An 8,529-nucleotide genomic window follows, 5' to 3' on the forward strand; every position below is an offset into this window, starting at 1 on the left:
GAGATTGATAAAATTATGTAAATGTGTAAAAATACAAAAATTTTATCTATACTATAAAAAACACTGCAATTTACTTATTTTTTTCACCAACTTAAAACATGTTCAAATAATTTAATAGTTTTTAATTAGTTTGAATTAAATTATAACACAGAATCTAATTCTTTTTTTTTTTTTTTTTTTGCTAAATCCCAGATCTTCACTTGTGGGCAAGACACATTTAAACTATGTTCAACAAACCAGATATATTTATGTCATTTTCCAGTTAAGGATAATGTTTACAATCTAAGACAACAACCCAAAATGCAAATTGAAATACTTCACATTCTATGAAAACTGTTTTAAAGAACTTAATAATAAAAGACAAATTTCCAGCATTACATGGTCTATGACATGCTCAATGATTTCCCCTCTTCCTTCTTCACCTTTATCTCAAGTCTCCAGTCAGCCTCTGCCTCATTCTTCTTACCAGGGGCCACAGAATCAAGTCTTCAGAGGGCTGACAGCCCACCTGACTGTGTGTTCTCTGTTGGTCCCTCCTTCCTAACTTCTAAGTCTCCCTCTGAACTCACCTGCAGCTGCAGAAGATAGTTCTTGGTGTGCTGATACCATTCTACTCTAAGCATTGCATCTCTCTCCTCTTCATGAGAGCTAATTCCAGCCCCACAAGAGCTTGCTGACTGAAGGCTTCAAAATAAAACCTTCAACTAATGGTATATGTGCAGGGGTGAAAGTGGATGAATAAACACCCATCTCTCCATTTTCCCCTGTAATGATTCAGAAATATGTTCTACATGTCTTTTCAGAGGATCACCAACAGGATTGAGCCCCCAATTCCCAAGATAGAAACCCACTTATTAACACACACCTCATTCGCACTTCTTTCTGTCTGTTTCTTTTTCAGCACTTTTTCATTTGTGCTTCCTGGGATCATTTCTCAAGGAAAATACCTGTTCCCACATCCTTCTTCCCAGGTGTGCTTAAGATAAGTAGAAAATACTGTGCTGATCTGCAGGGCCTATGACCAATATAAAAATAATTGATATCCTTTGAATAAACCAAGGCAGCAGCAGGGGAAGCAAGGGACATCCAGAGGTATAGATAGGCCCTGTGATTAAGCTTTCTGAAATAGAATTACTAGACGTTCCCTGCATAATTTTATCCCACCCTTCTGTGTCTGCTTTCAAGCTATTTTCTAAATGAAATGCCCTTCCCCAGCTCCTTCACTTGGACAATTTCTTAGTTTCAAGAAGCAGCTCAGATATGCTGTTTGAGAAACCCACAGTCAAGCTTCTGCCATAGCAAGCGGCATGCATCTCACACAGAAGCTGAACACATGACATGGAGGTGATCTGTGTAGCCCCTCCTGCCACACTGCAGTGTGAGCTCTCAGAGAACAGGGCCCATACCTCATTGTTCTTCCAGACTTCAGCACAGTGCCCGGTGTATAATAATAAATACATAAACACCTTTTTCAAAAACACTTAGAAGATGTCAGGCAATGTTTTAACAGCTTTATGTATATTAACCCATTTAATCCTCAAGACAACCTCTTGAAGTACGTGCTACTATTATCATCATTTATAAAATGAACAAACTGAAGCAGAGTAAGGCAAAGTGACCTGAAGGTAACACAGCTCACAATGCGCGAGCCCAGGACGGATTGAAACTATACTATGTTGTTTTCAACTATCCATCATTGCTTCTTTAGAATTAAATATCAAACAGTCACATCTAACCACTAGAAAACATGATTTGTTATTTTGTTAGAGACCTTGATATATAATCTAAACTAATCCACGCTCTTGTCTAAATTTAGCTTTCAAAGGAAGAACTTAAAAGTCTCCCTCAAACAGTAACATTTACAAAAGCAACAGCAATAAAATATTCCCATCACAGCATTCCTAAATATCACATGATTTCTAACTTACCAATGTAGATTTCCTTATGTGCCAGAAATTTACTTTAAAAATTTATTTCATACCTCATGGAAAATAATATGTTCAGGCTAGGTATCACCATTTTTATAGATTAATACTCTTAAGTAAAGATTCAATGGTTATTTATAAAAGTTGAATGATAAATGACCAATTCTTAATACACTGTTTAACTATGCAAATAAAACCAAAATACTTTGTGTAGGCTCCTACTTACACAGGCTGTTAATGGCAGTGGACTCAGTAAATTTCAGAGAACCAGCCTCAAGTGCCTCTGCAAGTCATGTTTCACACTGTGTGCATCCTGTTTCCTGTCAACAGTGGCTATAATGGGCACATAAACTAAAATTTATGCCCCATTTAACCTGTAAATGTTCTGTGTCCTTAGCCCTTAGCAATGGAAATATGCCGGTGTCTTTTACTCCTTTTACTGGCATATAATCTCTCCTCTCCATCAGATTTGAGAAAATTTTAACTATCATGGAGTTATAAATTGTTAATGTCATTTCTGAATTGCTGGGCTCTTGATAATCTTAAATCTGGATCAGGAGTTATTTTAGAGTAAATTTATACCACAGTCATCTGAACAGAAAAGCTTGCAGTAAACATCCAACATATATTCCATTAATAACAAGTTTAAGTACATCATGTAAGTAAACCTTAGGAACTATTTAAAAATTTAGGAGTCCTTAACCAAATCTTAACTGAGAGATAAAACTTCTAAAAACATTATCTAGTAAAATGAATGAGACAAGGTGAAAAGATTTGTTAGCCAAACTATATAATTTAAAATTGACTTTTTCAACTTACTAAGCTAAATTTTCCACAATCTCATTTAAGCATTTATTTTAGGTACATGATTTATTTTCCAAATTATTCTGTTTTAATAATTATCAATAAGCCAATAGGAAATTTTTTTAATTATTGTTTAAAATTTTTACTTATTTTTTCTAATAAATATTCTAGTACATAGTATTTATGTATCTTATCAAATGTTTCCTTTTTATCTTTCTAAAAGTTTTTTCAAATTGTGGTTCCATAAAACACAGTGATCTCTCAAGCACAGACAACCACTCAGTGAAACAATGTACTTCAGGTTTTAGGTAGAGAGTTTAATATTATTAGAAACCTACAAGATATCCTTCACTTGTATGGAACTGGGGTTTATCATAAATAGGCATCCTATTTCTTAAAGTCTTAAATCAGAAGTAAAATTTGAATATGCATCTTGCTCAAGAGTTTTCAGAATTTGTTCTGAGAGTCTAAATGGGTTAAATTATCAAGTAGTATTTAATAAGCGTATCTTAATTCTGTAAATTAAATGATTTTAAATTACATGTTTTACACCAGGCAACTACTAGAGATAGGGATAAATAATCAATTTATTTGCACATTTCTATTTCAGAATTTCCAACACTTTTTGTTTGTAGATTCCAGGTTCTTAATTTTTTTTAATTGTCAAAAGTGACAAAAGTGAAGCAACTATATTCTGCAGTACTCTAAAATATCTGAATTAAAATTTTTGCTGTTGATGAAGACTAAGACAGATTTGAGAGGTTTTTGACTTTTAGTAAGCAGCTTGCCATCTAGGTTTAACCAGATTTCTGAAGTGCGGAGTTATTATAAGGGGCCTGTAAACAGTGTATGGGGCTTCCCTGGTGGCTCAGATGGCAAAGAATCTGCCTGAAATGCAGATGCCCTGGGTCAGAAAGATCCCCTGGAGAAAGGCATGTCTATCCACTCCAGTATTCTTGCCTGGAGAATTCCATGGACAGAGGAGCCTGCTGGGCTACAATCCATGGGGTCACAAAGAGTCAGACACGATTGAGTGACTAACACTTTGGGCTTCCCAGGTGGCGCTAGTGGTAAAGAATCAGCCTGCCAATGCAGGAGACATATGAGACAAAGTTTCAATACCTGGGTCAGGAAGATCCTCTGGAGGAGGGCATGGCAACTCACTCCAGTATTCTTGCCTGGAGAATCCCATTGATGGGGAGCCTGGTGGGCTAGAGTCCATAGGGTCACAAACAGTCAGACACAAGTGAAGCTACTTAGTACACATGCACGAACAGTGTATATAAAATAAATACATAGAATATCATACACATATATGTTCCATTGTCAGTAAAATATCTGTGCGTCATAATGAATAATGTGCATACTTATCTTAAAGCATTAGTAAAACCATAATAGACGTTGTTATGGTATTTCTCAATCCACAACTGCTGAAAGTATCACAACTGCCTTAGTGTAAAATTATACTGATATCATAAGGAAAAAATAAACTTTGTGTTCAAAATACTTGGAAAACATTGAAAGGTTTGCTATTAATGGGAAAAGTATTTATATTTCTAATTTCACAGTATTTATCATTCAGTTTGACTGGGACTTAGAAAATAGTGTATCATTATATTGAAAGAACCACCTTTTTACTAGAAGTGAGAAGGTGAAAGACATGAATGGATTGTGGAGTCTAAAGAATTTTCCTTTCCACATTAACATTTTTATTAGAGATCTAAACTCTAAAATTTAGGTATCAGTTGGAGAGACCACAGAAGAAAACTATTTGAACAATTAAATATATGTGGATTCAAATAACATTTATCTTTAAAATTAAATATTGTCATCAAACCAAACTCTCAACTATCAGAATGATTTAATTTTACCCTTATTCTGTTTCCTGGTCTTTAGTTGTAAGGAATATATGTGTGGTTAGCAGAATAATGGCCTTTCAAAGATATCCAGGCCCTGTTTTCCAGAATTTGTGGATATATTATACACAGCAAAGAGGAATTATAGCAGAAGGAATTAAAATTACAAAGTAACTGACTTAAAATAGGGAGATTAATATGGATTATCCAGGTGGAACCAATGTAATCACAAGCTCCTTTAAATATGGGAGAGGGAAACAGAAACATCAGCATTAAAGTGATGCCAAAACAAGAGGGTGGCAGAGGATGAGATGGTTAGACAGCATCACCGACTCAACGGACATCAACATGAGCAAACTTGAGTGTGGGTAGTGAAGAACAGGAAAGCCTGCCATGCTGCAGTCCATAGAGTCACAAAGAGTCAGACACAACTTAGCAAATTAGCGACAACAAAGTGATGCCATGGGAGAAAAACTCAACCAGACACTGCATGCTTTGAAGGAGGTCATAAGCAGCTTCTCAAAGCTGGAAAAAGCAGGAAAATGAATTTACTCCTAGAGCTTCCAGAAAGGAACATGACCCTGTTGACTAACTTTAGCCCAGTGAGACACATCTTGGACTTCCAAACTCCAGAACAGTAAGATAATGTATTTGTGTTGTTTTAAGCTACTAAAATCTGTGGTAATTTGGTACAGAATCAACAGGAAACTGAGTTTGCTAAGACACGTGCACCTGGCAAATTTGTAAATTTTCATGAACACAAAAAGAATTCAAGTGAAATAACAATGAATTAGGTTAGCCCTTTCCCAATATAACTGCTCAAGCAAAATGACTTTTGCTGTGGAGCTATACATGATATAATGGGGAGGGATTCTTGCTTTTCTTCAGAGAAGAGCATTTGTGCCAGGAGGAATGAGGCAGAAATCTCGACTGGCACATCAAGCTGACAAACAGTGGTGAGCAAAGCACCAGACCAAGAGGGTTCAATCCAGGCCTTAGGGACCACATGGTCTCAAACTTGCTCATCATTCTGTTGACTCTGCAGAGGTGGGCAGAATAACTAATGAGACTACAGGATTCATGGGCAAGTGTGAGTAACCCATAGGAGATCTTGGGACTCTGTGGGTGAAGAAATTCCTGGGATGGTGGGGTAAAGTTAGAAAGGAAATAACAATTTATTCTGGAAAAGGCTGTGTAAGCTCTAAGCAACTATAATTCTGCTATTAAAAAGATCCAGCCATGGATATAGAAATCAAACTTATGGTTACCAGGGTATAAACAGTGAAGGTATAAACTGGAAGACTGGGACTAACATATACACATTACTATACATAAAATAGATAACTTGTAAGAACGTGATGTATAGCAGAGGGAACTCTATTCAATGCTCCGTAATGGACAATGGGGAAAGAACCTAAAAAACAGTGGATATATATAGATGTATAACTGATCCACCTGAAAATAACACAATACTGGAAATCAACTACGCTCCAATAAATTTTTATGATTAAAAAAAAAAATCCACTGACTCAAGGTTAGAAATGGCCAGTCATTTGATCTATATTTGAATTTGTCTCTCAATGGATTAACCAACAAAGAAAAAACACAAAAGATCCCCCATTATGAAAAAAAGAAAGAGCCAGCTCAGAGGGAGGTGAGCAGGTCACCCTGAAGAGCCTCTCAAGATGACAGGATAACTTCAATCCCAGGTCCAATACCCATTTTGTCAGGAGCCCAAATCTGACAGTACAGTTCCAGTCAACTGGGCTCTAAAAGATGGACTTCCACAATCAAACTTAAGACACTGATAATAAACCAGGAGTCTAGTTTATGTGCTCAAAAACAGGGCACTTCCTCCCTGTGTCTTCCATCAAGAACACAGCTTTCTCAGCCTCAAGGCAAACAAGGTGCTTAAGAGCCCAAGTTTGCCTGATGCTCACAGAAAAAGTGCCAAGAGCATCAGAGGACCTGAGAGAATATTTTATCTGGTCACAAAAAAAGGCTGATGAACCATCCTTGCTCAAAAACCTAACTTTCCAGTGAGCCAAACACTAAAGTCACTTGAAATACTATTTCTCTCAGTTTCTCGAGCTTGGACAAAGTTGGAAGGAAAATGTTACATTTTTATACTTAAATCATGTTTTGAACTTCAAGTGAACCATACTGAAACACATTATGAAAAAGAGGTTTAAAATACAAGATATATAATTTATGTGCTATTCGGAGTTTTACTTCTGTCCTAAGGATAAAACCTAGTCACCAAGAATTTGAGGGTCTCCTGCTTTCAATAGGAACCCAATAAGCAATATCTTAACTAATTATTGACGCAGGAATTTTCCCACAAACTAACACCTGTGGCTAGTGATTTGTTATGTAGGTGATATTGAAATGTCCCTAGTCAATAATGTGTGGGTAACGAAAGACATACTAATACATCTCTGGTCAATAATGTGTTAGGCTAGATTCTGAAGACAGTGTGTTTCTCTCTCTTTATCTCTCCCACCATACAACAAACACAGGCATTTTGTTTATTATGAGTTGTCTTCAGTTTTTCGACCAGCACTACACATACCTCATCTCAGCATCTATATTCTAGTATTTAACAAAATAAATCAAACTAACCACCTTTTTTGACCAATGCTCAGGAATACAGGTATGAATGTTGCCGAGTTCAAAAAGCATGGTAATTCTATGACCAAAGAAGGCGTTCACTGAGGCTGTTTCTCAAAGGTCATTTCTTTCACACATTTCCTAAAAACGAGGAGATAGTTATCTGGAAGGAAACTCGGAGTCAGAGGTGATTCACTGATAAACATTAGCTTGTTCAGTCAAGACCACAGAGGAAATGTAAACACATCACTCAAACAATTGCTGGCCCTATCTCTCGAAAGAGAGCGTTTGTGTGGTGACTCGGGTCACCAGCCGTGGAGCCCGGCGCTCCCACTCCCGCCACAGAGCATCCACTGACCCCGATGTCGACCTGGACGTACACTGACCCCACGTCGACCAGGACGTACAATGACCCCACGTCGACCCGGATGCCGAACCTGGCTCCTGGGCTCCATGTCTCCGAGTGAGACTCCCCGTGCTGCACGAGGAGAGCCTGTGTAGCTCTTGGGTGGAATTACACTTTGGCAACAGTGGGGACGCCTCCATGTTCTAGACTCGGTTTCTGTTTCTAATGGCGACGTGGAAGAAATATTGCTAGATGCCCAGCGTGAAGCTGAATGGAGCAGCCCCAGGAGTTCTCACTGCGACCACCCACCTCGCCCACAGACCCCCCCCCACCCCCACCTAAGACAACACCGCAGCTTCTGAAATAGGCCCACATAGTATTGACGAAAAAAAAGGCTCTCAGTCAGAGGAAGATTATATGGAGAGAAGAAAAGGCGTAGAAAGAATCTTGAAGAAAAAACTCATACCTGATACGGGATTGGTCAAGTTGGCCAGAAAACATCCCTTCCCCACTCTGCCCAGTTCCTTTTCAGACACCCGCAGCGCACGACCCCACTCAACAGAAGGAACATGGCGTTTTCTAAAAGTTTTTCTCCCGTCTTTTCTCTCTCTCTTGTGCTGGCAGTGGGGTAGGGGATCTCTATCTGAAGGCTCCTGACAACAGCTACCGGCACCTTTTGATAAAAGAACTGGAATCTGGCTTTTTCAATTAGGGGGAATTTATATTGGGATTTGCAATGCAGCTTACCAAAGAAGCTACCATCTTGGTCCTTGGGTGGCTGCACCATTTGTGTCTTTTTTTTTTTTTTTTGTAAATGCTGCATTCCTAATTCAGTAAAATAAAAGTAAGACACACAAACAAAGAGTGGTAGGAGTGAATAGGGAGCATGCGGAGTTGGGAGGGAATTTCATTACAAAAACAGTGAAACACTCCAGGACACAGCATGAAATGTTCATGAAAGTAAAAACAAAATTATGTGAAAATTTCC

At 38.0% G+C, this 8,529-nt stretch overlaps 1 pseudogene; it reads left to right on the forward strand.

The window, feature by feature from the left end:
* The first annotated feature begins 7,557 nt into the window (after positions 1–7,557).
* LOC145505186 (BCL2/adenovirus E1B 19 kDa protein-interacting protein 3 pseudogene) lies at positions 7,558–8,221 on the forward strand (annotated as a pseudogene).
* The last annotated feature ends 308 nt before the right edge of the window (positions 8,222–8,529 follow it).

This window comes from Giraffa tippelskirchi, chromosome 5 (assembly GCF_054371585.1).
Source record: "Giraffa tippelskirchi isolate mGirTip1 chromosome 5, T2T-mGirTip1v1.2.pri, whole genome shotgun sequence".
Classification (NCBI taxonomy): domain Eukaryota; kingdom Metazoa; phylum Chordata; class Mammalia; order Artiodactyla; family Giraffidae; genus Giraffa; species Giraffa tippelskirchi.